A 22813-nucleotide genomic window follows, 5' to 3' on the forward strand; every position below is an offset into this window, starting at 1 on the left:
GCCCTGGACTGTGGCTGCCTGAAGTCTTCAGTAAACAAGGTAAAGAGACTGCAACCCTGTGTCCTCGTTCTTTACTGCGCCTTTCACCATCTTCCAACTACACACTGGGAGCCCTGGGGATATACTTCACCTGTGGGAAGGTATACCACCTAGCTGCCATAACATCACCCAGAGGACCCCTTAAAGCAGCGTCGAATACCACAGGTGGTGTCACGAACATAAGCTTTATTCAATTTCCCTTTTACATGGGCACGCCTAGGGCCACGGACCGGGTCGCCACCGTGACATCCCCCTGTGAACCCTGGACCCAGTACCCCACGGCCCTGACAGGCAACTCACACAGTCCCCCGCACAGGATCCCCCCCGCACAGGATCCCCCCGCACCGTCCCCGCACAGGATCCGTCCCCACACAGGATCCCCCCCCCCCCACACACCGTCCCCGCACCGGATCCCCCCCCCCGCACCGGATCCCCCCGCACCGGATCCCCCTCTGCACCGTCCCCGCACAAGATTCCCTTCCCCCTCTGTACCGTCCCGCGCAGGATCCCCTTCCCCCTCTGTACCATCCTGTAGATCATTCGCCGTCTCACACCCGCATATATCGGCCACATTTGTGGCACCATCCTTCCTGCTTCTCCGCCCCCGACCACAGGATCCCCGGCCCTACCTGGGCGATATGTCCAGCTCTGGTGGTCTCACTGCGGCAGACACCGGCGACACACAAACAATGACTCTGATTGGGCGAAAGCCAAGGCACTGAGAACCGCCCACCGGCTCAGCTGCTGCTCATGATTGGTTACCACCGGCGGGGAACCGGCGGAAGTGGGTGGGACAAGTGAAACAACCAATGACCGTGTCATACTATGACAACGCAAGTTGAACTGACGTAATAATTGCCCAATCAGCGAGGAGAAAGAGTTATAGTACCTTTTCTAGGAATGGCTTGCCTGCTTTGACGGACAGCTCCTTCCTACAATCAGAATTTGTGTGGGCAGAAACTTCGGCAATAGGTGACACTAAGTGGATTGACTGCATAAGGCGTGGCATTAATTATGAATGACAGTACGACTGGCCAATCACAGGAGTCCTAGCGTGAGTGACTAGTCGTAGTGACGGCTGCAACTCACTGTCCCTCCCACACACACACACTGCATCCATCACTGTACAGCTCATCATTACATCATTTCTGTACTACAGCCACACAGCGCACAAACGGCCTCAATACTGCAGCTGCCACTGAACAGCTGGGGAGCTTGTTTCATCATCATACTGCACTGCATTATCCTCCCCGGAGTCACGCATGCCCTCACCGCATTATTCTCCCCCCACTGCATGCCCTCACTTCATTATACCCCCACACTGCACGCCCTCACTGCATTATCCTCCCACAGTGCATTGAATGCCCTCACTGCATTATCCTCACCCACTGCATTATTCTCCCTTACTGTACCACATACCCTCACTGCATTATCCTCCCACAGTGCATTGAATGCCCTCACTGCATTATCCTCACCCACTGCATTATTCTCTCCACTGTACCGCATGCCCTCACTGCATTATCCTCCCACAGTGCATTGAATGCCCTCACTGCATTATCCTCACCCACTGCATTATTCTCCCCACTGTACCACATGCCCTCACTGCATTATCCTCCTCACCCACTGCATTATTCTCCCCACTGTACCACATGCCCTCACTGCATTATCCTCCTCACCCACTGCATTATCGTCCTCACCCACTGCATTATTCTCTCCACTGTACCGCATGCCCTCACTGCATTATCCTCCTCACCCACTGCATTATTATCCCCACTGTACCACATGCCCTCACTGCATTATCCTCCCTTACTGTACCACATACCCTCACTGCGTTATCCTCCCCCAGTGCATCGAATACCCTCACTGCGTTATCCTCCTCACTCACTGCATTATTCTACCCACTGTACCACATGCCCTCACTGCATTATTCGCCCTTACTGTACCACATACCCTCAATGCATTATCCTCCCCCAGTGCATCGAATGGCCTCACTGCGTTATTCTCCTCACCCACTGCATTATTCTCCCCATTGTACCACGTGCCCTCACTGCATTATCCTCCTCACCCACTGCATTATTCTCCCCACTGTACCGCATGCCCTCACTGCATTATTCTCCCCCAATGCATCAAATGCCCTCACTGCGTTATCCTCACTCACTGCATTATTCTCCCCACTGTACCACATGCCCTCACTGCATTATCCTCCTCACCCACTGCATTATTCTCCCTTACTGTACCACATACCCTCACTGCATTATCCTCCCCCAGTGCATCGAATGGCCTCACTGCATTATTCTCCTCACCCACTGCATTATTCTCCCCATTGTACCACGTGCCCTCACTGCATTATCCTCCTCACCCACTGCATTATTCTCCCCACTGTACCGCATGCCCTCACTGCATTATTCTCCCCCAATGCATCAAATGCCCTCACTGCGTTATCCTCACCCACTGCATTATTCTCCCCACTGTACTACATGCCCTCACTGCATTATACTCCTCACCCACTGCATTATTCTCCCTTACTGTACCACATACCTTCACTGCATTATCCTCCCCCAGTGCATCGAATGGCCTCACTGCGTTATTCTCCTCACCCACTGTATTATTCTCCCCATTGTACCACGTGCCCTCACTGCATTATCCTCCTCACCCACTGCATTATTCTCCCCACTGTACCACATGCCCTCACTGCATTATTCTCCCCCAATGCATCGAATGCCCTCACTGCGTTATCCTCACTCACTGCATTATTCTCCCCACTGTACCACATGCCCTCACTGCATTATCCTCCTCACCCACTGCATTATTCTCCCCACTGTACTGCATGCCCTCACTGCATTATCCTCCCTTACTGTACCACATACCTTCACTGCATTATCCTCCCCCAGTGCATTGAATGCCCTAACTGCGTTATCCTCCACCCACTGCATTATTCTCCCCACTGTACCACATGCCCTCACTGCATTATCCTCCTCACCCACTGCATTATTCTCCCCACTGTACCGCATGCCCTCACTGCATTATCCTCCTCACCCACTGCATTATTCTCCCTTACTGTACCACATACCCTCACTGCATTATCCTCCCCCAGTGCATCGAATGCCCTCACTGCGTTATCCTCCTCATCCACTGCATTATTCTCCCCACTGTACCGCATGCCCTCACTGCATTATCCTCCTCACCCACTGCATTATTCTCCCTTACTGTACCACATACCCTCACTGCATTATCCTCCCCCAGTGCATCGAATGGCCTCACTGCGTTATTCTCCTCACCCACTGTATTATTCTCCCCATTGTACCACGTGCCCTCACTGCATTATCCTCCTCAACCACTGCATTATTCTCCCCACTGTACCGCATGCCCTCACTGCATTATCCTCCCCCAGTGCATGGAATGCCCTAACTGCGTTATCCTCCACCCACTGCATTATTCTCCCCACTGTACCACATGCCCTCACTGCATTATCCTCCTCACCCACTGCATTATTCTCCCTTACTGTACCACATACCCTCACTGCATTATCCTCCCCCAGTGCATCGAATGGCCTCACTGCGTTATCCTCACTCACTGCATTATTCTCCCCACTGTACCACATGCCCTCACTGCATTATCCTCCTCACCCACTGCATTATTCTCCCCACTGTACTGCATGCCCTCACTGCATTATCCTCCCTTACTGTACCACATACCTTCACTGCATTATCCTCCCCCAGTGCATTGAATACCCTAACTGTGTTATCCTCCACCCACTGCATTATTCTCCCCACTGTACCACATGCCCTCACTGCATTATCCTCCTCACCCACTGCATTATTCTCCCCACTGTACCGCATGCCCTCACTGCATTATCCTCCTCACCCACTGCATTATTCTCCCCACTGTACTGCATGCCCTCACTGCATTATCCTCCCTTACTGTACCACATACCTTCACTGCATTATCCTCCCCCAGTGCATTGAATACCCTAACTGTGTTATCCTCCACCCACTGCATTATTCTCCCCACTGTACCACATGCCCTCACTGCATTATCCTCCTCACCCACTGCATTATTCTCCCCACTGTACTGCATGCCCTCACTGCATTATCCTCCCTTACTGTACCACATACCTTCACTGCATTATCCTCCCCCAGTGCATCGAATGCCCTCACTGCGTTATCCTCCTCACCCACTGTATTATTCTCCCCACTGTACCGCATGCCCTCACTGCATTATCCTCCTCACCCACTGCATTATTCTCCCCACTGTACTGCATGCCCTCACTGCATTATCCTCCCTTACTGTACCACATACCTTCACTGCATTATTCTCCCCCAATGCATCGAATGCCCTCACTGCGTTATCCTCACTCACTGCATTATTCTCCCCACTGTACCACATGCCCTCACTGCATTATCCTCCTCACCCACTGCATTATTCTCCCCACTGTACTGCATGCCCTCACTGCATTATCCTCCCTTACTGTACCACATACCTTCACTGCATTATCCTCCCCCAGTGCATTGAATGCCCTAACTGCGTTATCCTCCACCCACTGCATTATTCTCCCCACTGTACCACATGCCCTCACTGCATTATCCTCCTCACCCACTGCATTATTCTCCCCACTGTACCGCATGCCCTCACTGCATTATCCTCCTCACCCACTGCATTATTCTCCCTTACTGTACCACATACCCTCACTGCATTATCCTCCCCCAGTGCATCGAATGCCCTCACTGCGTTATCCTCCTCACCCACTGCATTATTCTCCCCACTGTACCGCATGCCCTCACTGCATTATCCTCCTCACCCACTGCATTATTCTCCCTTACTGTACCACATACCCTCACTGCATTATCCTCCCCCAGTGCATCGAATGGCCTCACTGCGTTATTCTCCTCACCCACTGTATTATTCTCCCCATTGTACCACGTGCCCTCACTGCATTATCCTCCTCACCCACTGCATTATTCTCCCCACTGTACCGCATGCCCTCACTGCATTATCCTCCCCCAGTGCATGGAATGCCCTAACTGCGTTATCCTCCACCCACTGCATTATTCTCCCCACTGTACCACATGCCCTCACTGCATTATCCTCCTCACCCACTGCATTATTCTCCCTTACTGTACCACATACCCTCACTGCATTATCCTCCCCCAGTGCATCGAATGGCCTCACTGCGTTATTCTCCTCACCCACTGCATTATTCTCCCCATTGTACCACGTGCCCTCACTGCATTATCCTCACCCACTGCATTATTCTCCCCACTGTACCACATGCCCTCACTGCATTATTCTCCCCCAATGCATCAAATGCCCTCATTGCGTTATCCTCACTCACTGCATTATTCTCCCCACTGTACCACATGCCCTCACTGCATTATCCTCCTCACCCACTGCATTATTCTCCCTTACTGTACCACATACCCTCACTGCATTATCCTCCCCCAGTGCATCGAATGGCCTCACTGCGTTATTCTCCTCACCCACTGTATTATTCTCCCCATTGTACCACGTGCCCTCACTGCATTATCCTCCTCACCCACTGCATTATTCTCCCCACTGTACCGCATGCCCTCACTGCATTATTCTCCCCCAATGCATCGAATGCCCTCACTGCGTTATCCTCACTCACTGCATTATTCTCCCCACTGTACCACATGCCCTTACTGCATTATCCTCCTCACCCACTGCATTATTCTCCCCACTGTACTGCATGCCCTCACTGCATTATCCTCCCTTACTGTACCACATACCTTCACTGCATTATCCTCCCCCAGTGCATTGAATGCCCTAACTGCGTTATCCTCCACCCACTGCATTATTCTCCCCACTGTACCACATGCCCTCACTGCATTATCCTCCTCACCCACTGCATTATTCTCCCCACTGTACCGCATGCCCTCACTGCATTATCCTCCTCACCCACTGCATTATTCTCCCTTACTGTACCACATACCCTCACTGCATTATCCTCCCCCAGTGCATCGAATGCCCTCACTGCGTTATCCTCCTCACCCACTGCATTATTCTCCCCACTGTACCGCATGCCCTCACTGCATTATCCTCCTCACCCACTGCATTATTCTCCCTTACTGTACCACATACCCTCACTGCATTATCCTCCCCCAGTGCATCGAATGCCCTCACTGCATTATCCTCCTCACCCACTGCATTATTCTCCCCACTGTACCGCATGCCCTCACTGCATTATCCTCCTCACCCACTGCATTATTCTCCCTTACTGTACCACATACCCTCACTGCATTATCCTCCCCCAGTGCATCGAATGCCCTCACTGCGTTATCCTCCTCACCCACTGCATTATTCTCCCCACTATACCACATGCCCTCACTGCATTATCCTCCTCACCCACTGCACCGCATGCCCTCACTGCAGTACACTCCTCAACCATTGCATTACCCTCCACACTGCACCGCATGCTCTCAATGCATTATACTCCTCACCTGCATTATTATATCACTGCACCGCATACCCTCACTGCATTATTCTCCCCACTGTACCACATGCCCTCACTGCATTATTCTCCCCACTGTACCTAATGCCCTCACTGCATTATTCTCCCCACTGTAGCACATGCCCTCACTGCATTATACTCCCCACTGTACCTAATGCCCTCACTGCATTATTCTCCCCACTGTAGCACATGCCCTCACTGCATTATACTCCCCACTGTACCACATGCCCTCACTGCATTATACCCCTTACTGCATTGTTCGCGCCACTGCACATCATGCTCTCAATGCATTATCCTCCCCACTGCACCGTATGCCCTCACTGCATTATACTCCTCACCCACTGCATTATCCTACCCACTGCACCACATGCCCTCACTGCATTATCCTAGCCACTGCACTGCACTCCCCTCACTGCATTATCATCCTCACCTATTGCATTATCCTACCCACTGCACCGCATGCCCTCATTGGCAGGCGAGGCGGGGGACCCCTTGGGTTGGTAAGGGAATCCTGGGAAGAAGAGCCGAACCCTTCTGAAGTGTCCATAGTGGAGTATGTCATGCGCTTCCGTGACAAAATGCAGACCTTGACTTAGTTGATGCATGACAACATGGCACAGGTTCAGGCTGACCAGAAGCACTGGTACGACCACAACGCCCGGGAGCGGACCTACCAGGTGGGTCAAACGGTGTAAGTGCTGGTCCCCGTACCAAAGGATAAGCTTCAGGCAGCCTGGGAAGACGTACGTCATCCACCAACAGCTCAACTCAGTCACCTACGTGATCACACTGGATCACGTTCGGGGTAGCTGAAAGGTCTTCCACGTCAATATGATGAAGGCTCATCACAAACGTGAAGGCTATGTCCTACAGGTCTGCAACCTGCCGAAGACGGGGAGGAAGACCCACTCCTAGACATGCTGACCCAAGCCATGGCTGGTGGGTCCATCGAGGACGTGGAGGTAAGCGCCTTGCTATTCGAACCCAAGCGGTCGTAGTTGCGGACCACGCTGGAACCATTCCAGGCCGTGTTCACAAACAGACCTGGAAGGACTAATTTAGCGGTCCATGAGGTGACCCATGCCCCACTACGGCAAACACCCTATCGGATCTCCGACGATGTGCAGCAGGTTATGCACCAGGAGATCAATGAGATGTTACAGCTGGGGGTGATTTAACGGTCCAAAAGCGTGTAGGCCTGACCTATAGTCCTTATGCCAAAGAAGGATCGGACCACCCAGTTCTGCGTGGACTACAGGGGGCTCAACGCCATCACAGCCTCGGACGCGCACCCAATGCCGTGCATCGAGGAGCTGCTTGAGCAGTTAGCTGGCGCAAAATATTTGTCCATAATGGATTTGAGTCAATACTGGCAGATCCCCCTGAGACCCGAGGCGCAGGAGAAGTCCGCCTTTATCACCCTTCTTCACATGAAGAATGCCCCTGACACTTTCCAGCGGATGGTCAACCATCTGCTTCAGGGACTGGAAAAGTACGCGGGGGCGTACCTGGATGACATTGCCGTCTTCAGTCTCTCCTGGGAGGAACACCTGCAGCATCTCCAGGAGGTGCTCAGGCGAATTTACCAAGCAGGCCGACCATCAAGCCGGGAAAGTGCCAGATGGGCATGAGCAAGGTCCACTAACTGGGGCATCGGGTAGGCGGAGGCTCCATGAGGCCAGGAAAGTGGACGCTATCGCATCCTGGCCCACCCCCAGGACCAAGAAACAGGTGAGGTCCTTCATGGGCACTGCAGGGTACTATAGGCGCTTCGTACAGAACTATAGCAGCCTTGCAAAACCCTTGACAGACCTCACCACGAAGAAGCTACCCCAGTCAACAGGACAGAAGGCTGTGAGGTGGCATTCCGGGCTTTGAAAACAGCCCTAAACAGTTCTCTGGTGCTAAAAGCCATTTGCAGCCCAACCTGTACGGACACACCTTCACCGTGATGACCGACCACAACCCCCTGAGCTGGTTGCATACTGTGGTACCAATGGAAGGTTGCTATGCTGGAGCCTTGCCCTCCAACAGTACAACCTTACTGTGAAACACAAAAAGGGCAGTGAGCATGGCTACACAGGTGCGCATGGAGAAGTACCTAGAGGTCCTGCCTCCGTAGCGCAGTCCAAAAAGGGGAGGTGTCAGGAACTATGACGTATTTGATTCTATATTATCATGCACACTGAACTCTGCTACATCCATTAGGTCTGTGTAAGACACTCTGCTGCTGTGGTTCCCCCCCAGAGCCCCTCCTTCTCCCTGCCTAGCTAGCTCTCCTTCTTAGTGTAATTCTAAACCACTCATCCCCCTCCCTCAAGAATGTGTTATATAGCAGAAACCAGTTATTTGTTTACAGCCATGTGCTTCCAATTGTGTATGAGAGTTATTCAAGATGGAATAACTCGACCCCAAGTAGTGGTATAGGTGTGAAAGTTACATATTTGGGATGTGCAACGATAGAGCTACTGTCACCGGGCTACCGTGACAGAGAGGTTCCAGAGAACTGCAGCGCTCTGGGCCTCATTCACACACAGTGAACAGAAGCTCTTCACCTGTATTCTGACCTGGCTGCTTTGTGCCAGCAGTACAGGAGTTAACCTTATTGCTGAGTTGCTGAGAGCTGGGTCTCTCAGCTGAAGTGGATCTTGTAATCTGATCCTCTATATAGACCCAGTCCTGACTTCAGCTATTGCTAGTGATTAGTTCTACTGCCTGGCTTGGAGGTTGAAGGAGCGTAGTGTTGGAGTTGGAGGTTTATTTACAGAGATTGGTGTCTGCTGTTTTGGTTGCATGTAAAACCTGTTTTCCTTCCTAGTTTATTCCTTCTCTTTCCTTCTCTGTGTTTCCTCTGTGGTTGTGTGAGCATTTGGTGAGTTTGAGACTTTTAGTTACCTTGTCTGTATACCCTGTTGTTTGTTGTATTATTACACTGGTGCAGTCCACCTCCTTTGGGGGGAGAGGGGGCCACTGATAGGGCCTACTCAGGAGACAGGGATACGCTGGCGGCTCAGGCCTCCTAACCATCATAGGTACCCCTGAGATAAGGGAAAGCCAGGGCCCCATTATAGTGGCAGGGTCAGGTGCGGGTCCCAGTACGCCGTCCTGCCCCTGTATCACCGTTTACGGCGTGACAGTATCACTGACCTTAAAAATTTTCTTGGTCCAATATGGACCCCATTGCTGCTTTAGCTGGACAAATGCAGCAACTCAGCCTAGAGGTGGCTGACCTCCGCTCGGCGGTTGTAAAGCGCACTCCAGTGGCCACTGCAGAGGTTGCTACACCTCCACAAGCTTCGCTGGAGCCTAAAATTGTGTTCCACCCACACCCAGACTCATAGTAAAACAGGTGGTCAGGAACAATGTCCCCACCCCTGTGCGTATAACTCCCAATAGGAACTATATAAGAGGAGGACAACGGGAGTATATATAGAAAAGTAACAATTTTATTGAAAAACACAATTAAAAACACACACATTTAAAAGACACCAAATGAATGTACCAGGAATCCATATCATATCCCATTTTAACAACCAACCATTGGAATGTACAAAGAGAAGATGTGCGGTAACTCCATGTAATCCTACCGAGTGGACCCAGTTCCCAATGACCACCCTATATCCGCAGTAATACATATAAGCCTGTGCAACTATGAAGTTAGAAAAGGTGCCAATACAAGAACCTGATCCACAATGGAGACTAACATGGAGATTGCCCGAAGGAGCAGCAAGAGTAACAAGCCATGCGGCGTTAGAAAATCCACCTCCCAGAGCACAAGCACAATCTTACCCACATGAGGATCCCTGGACTGAGCGTCACCCCCGACGCACGTTTCGCTGCTATCCTAGCGGCTTTCTCAAGGGGAAGTGTCATTTCCTCAAAACACCTAACCTTATATCCTGTAGGACCTGCGTCACATGACAGTCATGTGACCGGGTATTTACACCACTGCTTGTATCGGCGCATGTGTCCACCGCTCTCCGCCCCGCAGCCCCGCGGGCCGGCCCACGTCTGAAAAACAGTGAATGGCAGCCAGGTAACCCCAGCAACCAAACAGCCACTCACAGACGCACCGCGGCCGGACTTTGGAGGTGAAGGGGGGGAGGCAAGTGAGCACACGCGCACTGCAGCCTATAATTTGCACCCTACCACAAACTTATAATTTTATATTCTATTATTCAACACCGCAACTATACAGTCTGTACAATGCCCATTATAACATACAAAATGCAATTTAAGCAATATTCCAATTCCGCAGTTGCAGCGAAGTGTGATGTCATCATTAGCATGATAGATTAGGATGCGTCCTTCTTCAACCAGGATATTTAGATGTAATATAATAAAATCACTAAATACAAAACAAATAAGAAAAATACAACGTTAAAAAAAGAGAAGAGAAAACAACAGAAAGGAGGGAAAAACCACAACAATAAATTTCCATAGGCTTATAAATCACTCAGACCTTACAGGAATGGGGCAAAATTTAGAGCTTCATTTAAACCACATGGTTTAACTGTATTCAGGGTGACAATTCATTTCAACTCCCGTTGAGCCAGCATTTTTTTGACATTGCCACCCCTTATCCCCATATGTATCACATCAATCCCACGCACCTTAAAACTCCGTAGGTCACAATTATGGACTTCTCTAAAGTGCCTGGGAATGGTGGTTAACTCAGACAAATCCTCCACCGTCTTTGCTGCGCCAATGCCCCGCACATGTTCCCTCACTCTCACTCTCAGTTCCCTGGACGTCAAACCCACATATATTAGTGGGCAGCCACACGTGGCATAGTACACCACATTCTCGCTACTGCAAGAGATGTACTCCCTAATTTGAAATTCTCTTTTTCCATCTGAAGAGTGAAAGGAGGTACTGCGCAGGACATTGGCGCAGGCCAGACAGTGGCCACATGTATGGCACCCCCTAATTGGTCTTGATGCCCCAAATAGGCTAGTAGTTGGTGCCATATAGTGACTTTTGACCAGCAAGTCTTTTAAATTTCTGGCCCGCCGTGGGGTCATTAGTGGACAGTCGGATAGAAACGGACCCAAGGAGGGCTCGGTGCTCAAAATGTGCCAATGTTTTTTTAGGATGGCTCTGATGTTATCCCACTCATGATTATATTCAGATATGAATCTGATTGATTTGTCACCACCCTCCTTCCTTTTTTTATTATACAATAATTGATCACGTGGGGTTCTTTTAGCCCTGTTATACCCGTATCGAACACAACGTCTACTATAACCCCTTTGTTGAAAGCGTCTGCTCAAGTCATCAACCTGTTGTTCAAATGTCTGATCAGTCGAGCAAATTCTCCTCATCCGGAGGAACTGTCCGACCGGGACGGCCCTAATCGTGGCTTGGCTGTGCCCCGAAGATGCATGTACAAGCGAATTAACCGCCGTTTCCTTACGAAATACATCAATTTGAATAAGTAAATCAGAATCCACCCTCAAACAGATATCCAAAAAATCGATTGTATTATAGTCATATCTGTAGGTAAGTCTGATATTAAAAGAATTTTGATTGAGCACAGCCATAAAATCCCTGAGCTGTTGTTCCGTCCCCCGCCAAAGAAACAAAACATCATCAATATAGTGCAGCCAACACAGCACATGGTCGGCGGCCCGTGCCCCCACGTCCCCAAAAACCAACCTCTCCCAATACCCCCGGAAGAGGTTGGCATACGCGGGCGCACAGGCCGCACCCATGGCTGCGCCGCGCTTTTGTTGGTAAAATGTATCCTTAAAAGTAAAAAAATTATGCGTAAGGACAAATTCCAACAGCTCAAGGATAAGTTCACACAGAGGGCCGCCCAGGTCAGAGGTCCCCAGAAAGAAGCGAACCGCCCGTAGACCATCCAAGTGATCGATACAGGTATACAGGGCCTCCACGTCAGCTGTTACTAGAAGGGTCCCCTGCTCCACAAAGACCCCGTCAACCCTGGTAAGGACATCCGTTGTGTCTTTGACAAAGGATGGTAAAGTTTCCACCAAACCTTTTAGGTAGTAATCTACAAACTTACATGCGGGGTCGCACAGACCCTGCATTCCTGACACAATCGGACGTCCAGGGGGGTTGACTGGGTCTTTGTGGACCTTCGGAAGGAGGTAAAAAGTTGGGACCTTGGGAAATTCAACCATCAGACCATCCAAAACTTTTTTATTTATGATCCCATCCTCAAATGCCTGGTACAGTATCCTCTGCAGCTGCCCCGAGAAGGAGACCACCGGATTAAAGGAGAGCTTTACATAAATATTATTATTACGGAGCTGTCTAAATGCTTCCTTTTCATATTTTTCCACCGGCCAGACCACAATGTTTCCCTCCTTGTCTGCCGCCTTAAAGACCACATCTTTCATAGATTGTAACTGCCTAACCGCTTCTCTCTCATCATTTGTCAGGTTATCGAATTGCCTCCGCATCGAAAGTTTTTTAAAATCTTCTGTTACCAACTTGGTAAATACCTCCACAGCGGGGCAGAGAGACAAGGGGGGAAAACTCGTGGATCTGGGCAATATTGCCGATGGAAACTCACCTCTCAGTGTAGTTGTTTGCTCCTCCAATAACTCCTCCAAAATCCGGAGAGTCTCCTCCTCAGTGCAACCCGGGGATTCCGATCCATGTCCTGCCCCAGAGTGCAATTTCTTCAACACTAATTTCCGAGAAAAAAGGTGGAGGTCTTTTAAGGCTGTAAAAAAATTAAAGCCATTAGTAGGTGAAAACGAAAGACCTCTACCCAGTACCCTAAGTTGACTATTGGAGAGGACATGGTGGGACAAATTGATTACCTGTAGCCCCCCCTGGGGCCGACCACCCGACTTTCGCCACTGACCCCTTCTTGGTATTTTGTCTAGTGGTCATCCTGTCAGTCCCCTGAGCTCCATCCTTATTACCGTCTCGAAGGCCCATTCTTCCTCCATGGCCATTTTCTGCTGACTTATATGATGCAGATCGTGATCTGGAACGTGACTCATTACGGAAATAGGGACGTGAGCGTTCATTTCCATTTCTCCACTTATACATTCTATTAGTTTGTTTGTCATTGATGTCCCGCTGGAATTTTTTGGACTTTATCTGTTGGATGTCCTCCACCCACTTTTGGACCTCCTTATCCACATCATTGGTAAATTTCTTCAGGGTTTCACTGGGCATCTCTTTCTTAATTGTGGATTGTAGTACCTCTATCTCCACTTCCATTTCCTTCAGAGACTTAGCATTCATATCTTTAAGTATCCCCATAAATCCCATGGAACATTTACTGGCACATTCCTCCCACCTTTCCCTAATGTCACCATCCTCCACAGGGAAAGATGGGAATACTTGTACTCTCAAACCCCTCGGAATGAGTCCCTTTTGGAGATATCTCTCCAAAAACGCATGGTTCCACCAGACCTTGGTGCGTTTTCTTAACAGATCTTTAAATGTGGCCACTGTTTCCTGTAGTCCTTTAGAATTTCCCTCCAAGCTTAATTCATTGGTGTCATTAAAAACATTATCAATTTGCGTGAGCCATGTACCGTCACGGGCTCTAAGGGTATGTGTCCACGTTCAGGCTTTGGTCAGGATTTTATGCAAGTAAAATCCTGACCAAAACTGCACCTGAGGTCACTGGCAGGTCACCTGCGGTGTTCCTGCGTGTTTTGCTCATTGTAGCAACATGCTGCGTTTTGAAAAAACGCACCGCGCATGCGTTTTCGCGGCAAAAACGCATGCATTTTTTAACGCATAGTGGAGTCAGGATTTCATGAAATCCCCTCCACTATGCTGTAACATCTGGACGCTGCGTTTTTGATGCTGCGGAAAAACGCAGCGTCAAAAACGCAGCGTTTCATGAACATGGACACATACCCTAAAGTCCATTTCTATAATGCTGGGACCTACTGTGAAAAACACAGAAATAATTAACATTCCACCCACACCCAGACTCATAGTAAAACAGGTGGTCAGGAACAATGTCCCCACCCCTGTGCGTATAACTCCCAATAGGAACTATATAAGAGGAGGACAACGGGAGTATATATAGAAAAGTAACAATTTTATTGAAAAACACAATTAAAAACACACACATTTAAAAGACACCAAATGAATGTACCAGGAATCCATATCATATCCCATTTTAACAACCAACCATTGGAATGTACAAAGAGAAGATGTGCGGTAACTCCATGTAATCCTACCGAGTGGACCCAGTTCCCAATGACCACCCTATATCCGCAGTAATACATATAAGCCTGTGCAACTATGAAGTTAGAAAAGGTGCCAATACAAGAACCTGATCCACAATGGAGACTAACATGGAGAGTGCCCGGAGGAGCAGCAAGAGTAACAAGCCATGCGGCGTTAGAAAATCCACCTCCCAGAGCACAAGCACAATCTTACCCACATGAGGATCCCTGGACTGAGCGTCACCCCCGACGCACGTTTTGCTGCTATCCTAGCGGCTTTCTCAAGGGGAAGTGTCATTTCCTCAAAACACCTAACCTTATATCCTGTAGGACCTGCGTCACATGACAGTCATGTGACCGGGTATTTACACCACTGCTTGTATCGGCGCATGTGTCCACCGCTCTCCGCCCCGCAGCCCCGCGGGCCGGCCCACGTCTGAAAAACAGTGAATGGCAGCCATGTAACCCCAGCAACCAAACAGCCACTCACAGACGCAACGCGGCCGGACTTTGGAGGTGAAGGGGGGGAGGCAAGTGAGCACACGCGCACTGCAGCCTATAATTTGCACCCTACCACAAACTTATAATTTTATATTCTATTATTCAACACCGCAACTATACAGTCTGTACAATGCCCATTATAACATACAAAATGCAATTTAAGCAATATTCCAATTCCGCAGTTGCAGCGAAGTGTGATGTCATCATTAGCATGATAGATTAGGATGCGTCCTTCTTCAACCAGGATATTTAGATGTAATATAATAAAATCACTAAATACAAAACAAATAAGAAAAATACAACGTTAAAAAAAGAGAAGAGAAAATTGCGTTACCTGACAGGTTCTCTGGGGGGCGTGACAAATTTGTTACGTTCAGGGAGGCCTGTAAATTGTATTTTAGGTTGTGTCCTCACACTTCAGGTTCAGAGGAGCAGAGGGTTGGAATTATTGTATCGCTCCTACAAGGTGACCCTCAGGCCTGGGCATTTTCACTTCCCGCTGACGCTTTGCCGTTACGGACTGTGGAGGAGTTTTTTCGAGCCTTAGGTCAAGTGTATGATGATCCTGACCGCGTCTCCCTTGCTGAGTCCACTATACGCCATCTTACACAGGGAGACCGGCTAGTAGAGGAGTACTGCTCTGAGTTTCGGAGATGGGCTACTGACACAACGTGGAATGACCCTGCACTCCGCAGTCAATTCTATCAGGGCCTATCTGATAAAGTAAAAGATGCTTTCACCCTAGAGGAGACACCAACCACGCTGGAGGCAGCTATGTCTCTTGCGATCCGTGTGGACCGCCGCCTGCGCCAGAGACTTAAGGAATCGCCGCTATTCAAGGGTAATTCAGATTTGGACTCACCAGAATCTGAGTCTTTAGGAGAACCTATGCAGTTGGGTGACGCTTCTCGTTCCAAGGTGGCTGCAGTAGTACGGCGTAAGGAGGGTGCAGGGTTTTTTTGTGGCAGAAAGGGTCATTATGTGAATGTGTGTCCATCTAGAAAACAACCGCCGGAAAACTATTGAGCCCGGGTTGCGGAGAGGTTGGCAACTCGGGTGTACTAATTTCCTCCTTAGGTAAACCTCAATTATTTCTACCAGCCGAGATTCGTCTTGGTGAAAGTAGGTTCAATATCTCTGCCTTTCTGGATTCTGGGGCAGGGTTTAATCTAATTGATGCTGGGTTTGTTCAGGCACATGGGCTTAAGACTCAAGAGTTGTCTAGACCCATACCTATAATTGCCATTGATTCTGCACCTTTGAGTCAGGGGACTTTCACTCAGATCGTCCGTGGGGTGAGCCTACAAATAGGGGCGTTACACTCTGAGTCATTAGATTGTTATGTGTTGGGGGGTTTGCCGTCGCCTGTAGTTCTCGGTTTACCATGGCTCACGTTACACAACCCGATGTTAGACTGGCAGACTCGGGAGATTACTAGATGGAGTGAGTTTTGTCAGGAACATTGCCTGGGTACTCGGCTGGCCGGATTGAGTTCTCAGGTTTTGCTTGAGTTCATCTCAGATTTTGAGGATGTATTCTCTGAGGAGGGGAGTCGAGAGCTACCTCCACACCGTCCTTATGATTGCGCCATACGTCTCATTCCTGGTGCTAAACTGCCTAAAAGTAGGCTATACAATATCTCTGCCCCAGAGAGACAGGCCATGAAGGATTATATCATGGAAAGTCTTGCCAAGGGTCATATCAGACCCTCGTCATCACCCATTGCTGCAGGGTTCTTCTTTGTTAAGAAGAAAGATGGGGGTTTACGCCCATGCTTAGACTTCCGTGAATTAAATCAGATTACGGTCCAGGATTCTTTCCCGCTTCCTCTTAATCCGGACCTCTTTAACCAAATTGTGGGGGCTAAATGGTTCTCCAAATTAGATCTCAGGGGGGCATATAATCTCATTCGGATGAAGGAGGGGGATGAATGGAAGACGGCATTTAATACTCCAGAGGGACATTACAAGAACTTGGTTATGCCTTTTGGGTTAAGTCATGCTCCTGCTGTGTTTCAACATTTTGTCAATGATATATTTAGTCACTTAGTAGGTAGGTTTGTGGTGGTATATCTCGATGACATCTTAATTTATTCCCCTGACCTCGAGTCTCATCAAGATCATGTACGGCAGGTCCTTCAGGTGCTCAGAGACAATAAACTGTTTGCCAAACTTGAGAAATGCATGCTCGCGGTCAAAGAGATTCCGTTTCTGGGTTATTTCTTATCCTCCACAGGTTTTCGTATGGACCCGGCTAAGGTCAGGGCAGTCTTGGAGTAGGATCGTCCTGAGGACCTTAAGACTTTACAGAGGTTTTTAGGTTTGGCAAATTTCTAGCGCAAATTCATTAAAGACTTTTCAGTGATAGCCAAACCATTGACAGACATGACCAAGAGAGGCACGGATTTCTCCGTATGGTCCAGTGCGGCCAGTAAAGCTTTTGAAACTTTGAAAAGGTGTTTTTCCACTGCACCCATATTAATACAGCCTGACATCACTCAGCCATTTGTGGTAGAGGTGGATGCCTCTGAGGTAGGGGTGGGAGCTGTATTGTCTCAGGGGATTTCTCAGAGTAAGTGGCGTCCGTGTGCATTTTTCTCGAGAAAATTATCTTCTACGGAGAAGAATTATGACATTGGTAACGGAGCTGTTGGCAATTAAATGGGCATTTGAGGAATGGCATCATTTTTTGGAGGGAGCACTTCACCCTGTCATGGTGATCACAGATCACAAGAATCTGTTGTATTTAGAATCTGCAAAGCGTCTTACACCTAGGCAGGCAAGGTGGTCGCTGTTCTTCGCCAGGTTCAATTGTTACATTACGTACCGGCCAGGAAATAAGAATGTCAAGGCTGATGCGTTATCTCGTTGTTTCCCGTGGGGTCGGGATAATTGTGAACCAGGTCCTATACTACAGAAGGGTGTAGTCGCCGCAATTAATTCTGATCTTGAGAAAGAGGTGGTAGAGGCACAGGGGGACGCCCCAGCAGCTTGTCCGTCAGGTAAACTTTTTGTTCCAGCTAATCTCCGTCTCAGGGTCATAAATGAACATCATGACTCGGTTTTGGCCGGACACCCTGGAAGTAAGGTTACCGCGGACCTACTCACTCGGCGTTTTTGGTGGTCTGGGGTAAGACATGATGTACAGGAATATGTCGCTGCCTGCACTGTGTGTGCGCGTTCCAAGTCCTCTCCTACTCGCCCGTCTGGGTCTCTCCAACCTTTGGAGATTCCCAGAAGACCTTGGACTCATTTGTCAATAGATTTAATCACTGACTTAACGGTTTCGGAGGGTAATACAGTTATCTTAGTCGTAGTTGATAGATTTAGCAAGATGTCTCATTTCATTGCGCTCCCCGCATTACCAAATGCTAAGACTCTGGCACAGGTCTTTATCAAGGAGGTTGTGAGACTGCATGGTATTCCTTCCGATATTGTCTCAGACCGTGGGGTGCAGTTTATTTCTAAGTTTTGGAGGGCTTTCTGCAGCCGGCTGGGGACTCATTTGTTGTTTTCTTCATCTTTTCATCCTCAATCCAATGGTCAGACTGAACGTGTTAATCAAAATCTTGAGACTTATCTCAGGTGTTTCATCACAGAGAACCAGGAGGACTGGGTTAAGTACTTACTGTTAGCAGAATTTGTTATAAACAATCGTACTCATGAGTCTACTGGTAAGTCCCCGTTTTTCGGGGCATATGGTTTCCATCCTCAATCTAGTTCATTTAATAGGAGGGATTCCTCAGGTGTTCCTGAAGAAGAGAAGTTTTCTTCATCCATCACGTCCGTATGGCAAGGGGTCCTTGATAAATTGAAGAGGATGGATTCCAGGTAGAAGAATGCGGCTGATCAGAGACTTGTGGAAGGTCCGGACCTGTGTGTGGGTGATTGGGTTTGGTTGTCCTCGAAAAATATTAAGCTGAGAGTTCCCTCATGGAAATTGGGCCCTAGGTTCATTGGCCCTTATAAGATTGTGGCCGTCGTGAATTCCGTTGCTTTTCGGCTGGCTTTGCCTCAGTCATTCAAGATCCATAATATTTTTCAACGCTCCTTACTCAAAAAGGTTGTGGCACCATCCAATCAGTCCCCATCACCTCCATCTCCGGTCCTTGTTGATGGAAATCTCGAGTTCCAGATTTCCAGGGTTATGGATTCTTGTTTAGTTCGTCGATCCCTACAATATCTGGTACACTGGAGAGGGTATGGTCCTGAGGAAAGGACGTGGGTACCTGCTGCCGATGTCCATGCGGTTAGGTTGGTTCGGGCATTTCATGCAGGTCATCCTGAGAAACCTGGTCCTGAGGTTCCGGAGGTCCCTCGTAGAAGGGGGGGTACTGTCACGGGGCTACCACGACAGAGAGGTTCCAGAGAACCGCAGCGCTCTGGGCCTCGTTCACACACAGTGAACAGAAGCTCTTCACCTGTATTCTGACCTGGCTGCTTTGTGCCAGCAGTGCAGGAGTTAACCTTATTGCTGAGTTGCTGAGAGCTGGGTCTCTCAGCTGAAGTGGATTTTGTAATCTGATCCTCTATATAGACCCAGTCCTGACTTCAGCTATTGTCAGTGATCAGTTCTACTGCCTGGCTTGGAGGTTGAAGGAGCGGAGCGTAGTGTTGGAGTTGGAGGTTTATTTACAGAGATTGGTGTCTGCTGTTTTGGTTGCATGTAAAACCTGTTTTCCTTCCTAGTTTATTCCTTCTCTTTCCTTCTCTGTGTTTCCTCTGTGGTTGTGTGAGCATTTGGTGAGTTTGAGACTTTTAGTTACCTTGTCTGTATACCCTGTTGTTTGTTGTATTATTACACTGGTGCAGTCCACCTCCTTTGGGGGGAGAGGGGGCCACTGATAGGGCCTACTCAGGAGACAGGGATACGCTGGCGGCTCAGGCCTCCTAACCATCATAGGTAACTCTGAGATAAGGGAAAGCCAGGGCCCCATTATAGTGGCAGGGTCAGGTGTGGTTCCCAGTACGCCGTCCTGCCCCTTTATCGCCGTTTACGGCGTGACAGCTACACACCAGTGCGTTTCCTAATTTCCCGTACCAGCAGAATCCAAGTAGCGGATTACTGCTTAACCGAGGCATATAGCCAAATCGTGTTTAGACTTAAATGAATGTCCTTTTCATGCTGAGAAAAAATGATAATTTTGTCTTCCTTCCACGGGCTTCTCCCTAGGAGTTATGGTTAATAGCCGGATTTCATAGCTTTCAAAAAAGGGAAGGATCCAGCTGAGCTTTTGCCCAGGGAGCCAGCTGAGAGAGGCTCTGCAAATCTGCTCTGATGCATTGGGATGTATCGCCCTTCACCCAATACATAGCCAGCCATGATATGAGAGAACTGTAAGGCCATGTTCACACGTTGCGGATTTTACCGTGGATCCGCAGTGTTTTTGATGCTGCGGATCTGCAGCAATTTCCCATGCGGTTTACAGTACCATGTAAACCTATGGAAAACCCAATCCACTGTGCACATGCTGCGGAAAAAAGCGTGGAAACGCAGCGTTTTTTTCCCGCAGCATGTCCATTCTTTGTGCGGATCTGCAGCGTTTCTGCACCCATTGACTTGCATTGAGTCGGGCACATCCGCAGCATAACCGCAGATGTAAAAAAGATCTGCGGTTTAGCTGCAGATGAAACGCTGCAGATCAGGAGGGGGGAAGTGTGTGGGCGGAGACTGTGCGTGTCCGTGAGTGTGAGCGGGCTGTCTGTGGGTCTGCAGGGCTGCCAGGGGTCTGTGCGGGGAGGGGGGAAGTGTGTGGGCGGAGACTGTGCGGGCGGGCTGTCCGTGGGTCTGCCAGAGGTCTGTGTGGGGCTGTCGGGGGTCTGTGCGGGCCATCGGGGGGGAACTTGGGTGTGTGTGTGCGTGCAGGCAACGTCCGATGGGACTACAAGTCCCATCGGGCTATACCTGCTACAGTGACAGTGATTATGACGAAAAGACCGTGAGCACAGCTATGGGGTGGTGCTAAGGTTTTAGGTTCCCAAACTGTCAATATAATAAAAGTAAACCTAGCACTCAGCTTAAATGCGTGAAGACACATTTTTTGTAGTACACGAAAAACGTTTTGGTCCAAACTGAACCTTTCCTTAGTAAAGTGGGAGCCTGCTTTTAGTGATGCATGGAGACTGGTAGATGTAGATAGGTCAGATATACAGTCATGGCCAAAAGTATTGACACCCCTGCAATTCTGTCAGATAATACTCAGTTTCTTCCTGGAAATGATTGCAAACACAAATTCTTTGGTATTATTATCTTCATTTAATTTGTCTTAAATGAAAAAAACACAAAAAGAATTGTCCTAAAGCCAAATTGGATATAATTCCACACCAAACATAAAAAAGGGGGTGGACAAAATTATTTGCACTGTTAGAAAAATCATGTGATGCTTCTCTAATTTGTGTAATTAACAGCACCTGTAACTTACCTGTGGCACCTAACAGGTGTTGGCAATAACTAAATCACACTTGCAGCCAGTTGACATGAATTAAAGTTGACTCAACTTCTGTCCTGTGTCCTTGTGTGTACCACATTGGGCATGGAGAAAAGAAAGAAGACCAAAGAACTGTCTGAGGACTTGAGAAACCAAATTGTGAGGAAGCATGAACAATCTCAAGGCTACAAGTCCATCTCCAAAGACCTGAATGTTCCTGTGTCTACCGTGCGCAGTGTCATCAAGAAGTTTAAAGCCCATGGCACTGTGGCTAACCTCCCTAGATGTGGACGGAAAAGAAAAATTGACAAGAGATTTCAACGCAAGATTGTGCGGATGTTGGATAAAGAACCTCGACTAACATCCAAACAAGTTCAAGCTGCCCTGCAGTCCGAGGGTACAACAGTGTCAACCCTTACTATCCGTCGGCGTCTGAATGAAAAGGGACTGCATGGTAGGAGACCCAGGAAGACCCCACTTCTTACACCGAGACATAAAAAAGCCAGGCTGGAGTTTGCCAAAACTTACCTGAAAAAGCCTAAAACGTTTTGTAAGAATGTTCTCTGGTCAGATGAGACAAAAGTAGAGCTTTTTGGGCAAAGGCATCAACATAGAGTTTACAGGAGAGAAAAAGAGGCATTCAAAGAAAAGAACACGGTCCCTACAGTCAAACATGGTGGAGGTTCCCTGATGTTTTGGGGTTGCTTTGCTGCCTCTGGCACTGGACTGCTTGACCGTGTGCATGGCATTATGAAGTCTGAAGACTACCAACAAATTTTGCAGCATAATGTAGGGCCCAGTGTGAGAAAGCTTGGTCTCCCTCAGAGGTCATGGGTCTTCCAGCAGGACAATGACCCAAAACACACTTCAAAAAGCACTAGAAAATGGTTTGAGAGACAGCACTGGAGACTTCTAAGGTGGCCAGCAATGAGTCCAGACCTGAATCCCATAGAACACCTGTGGAGAGATATAAAAATGGCAGTTTGGAGAAGGCACCCTTCAAATATCAGGGACCTGGAGCAGTTTGCCAAATAAGAATGGTCTAAAATTCCAGCAGAGCATTGTAAAAAACTCATTGATGGTTACCGGAAGCGGTTGGTCGCAGTTATTTTGGCTAAAGGTTGTGCAACCAAGTATTAGGCTGAGGGTGCCAATACTTTTGTCTGGCCCATTTTTGGAGTTTTGTGTGAAATGATCAATGTTTTG

At 48.8% G+C, this 22813-nt stretch overlaps 1 protein-coding gene across 4 annotated transcripts in view; it reads right to left on the reverse strand.

Moving 5' to 3' along the window:
- Window positions 1-804, reverse strand: part of GATAD2B (GATA zinc finger domain containing 2B) — a 105759-nt gene extending 104955 nt beyond the window's left edge. For 2 of the 4 annotated variants that reach the window (XM_077255091.1, XM_077255063.1), the window contains exon 1: window positions 669-804. The gene's annotated coding sequence lies outside the window, so the exon portion shown is untranslated. Of the gene's footprint in view, window positions 1-564 lie in introns of all 4 variants that reach the window. The other 2 variants (XM_077255103.1, XM_077255076.1) reach the window with 2 other exon arrangements.
- Between the last annotated feature and the right edge of the window lie 22009 nt (window positions 805-22813).

Source organism: Ranitomeya variabilis, chromosome 1, assembly GCF_051348905.1.
Source record: "Ranitomeya variabilis isolate aRanVar5 chromosome 1, aRanVar5.hap1, whole genome shotgun sequence".
Lineage (NCBI taxonomy): Eukaryota > Metazoa > Chordata > Amphibia > Anura > Dendrobatidae > Ranitomeya > Ranitomeya variabilis.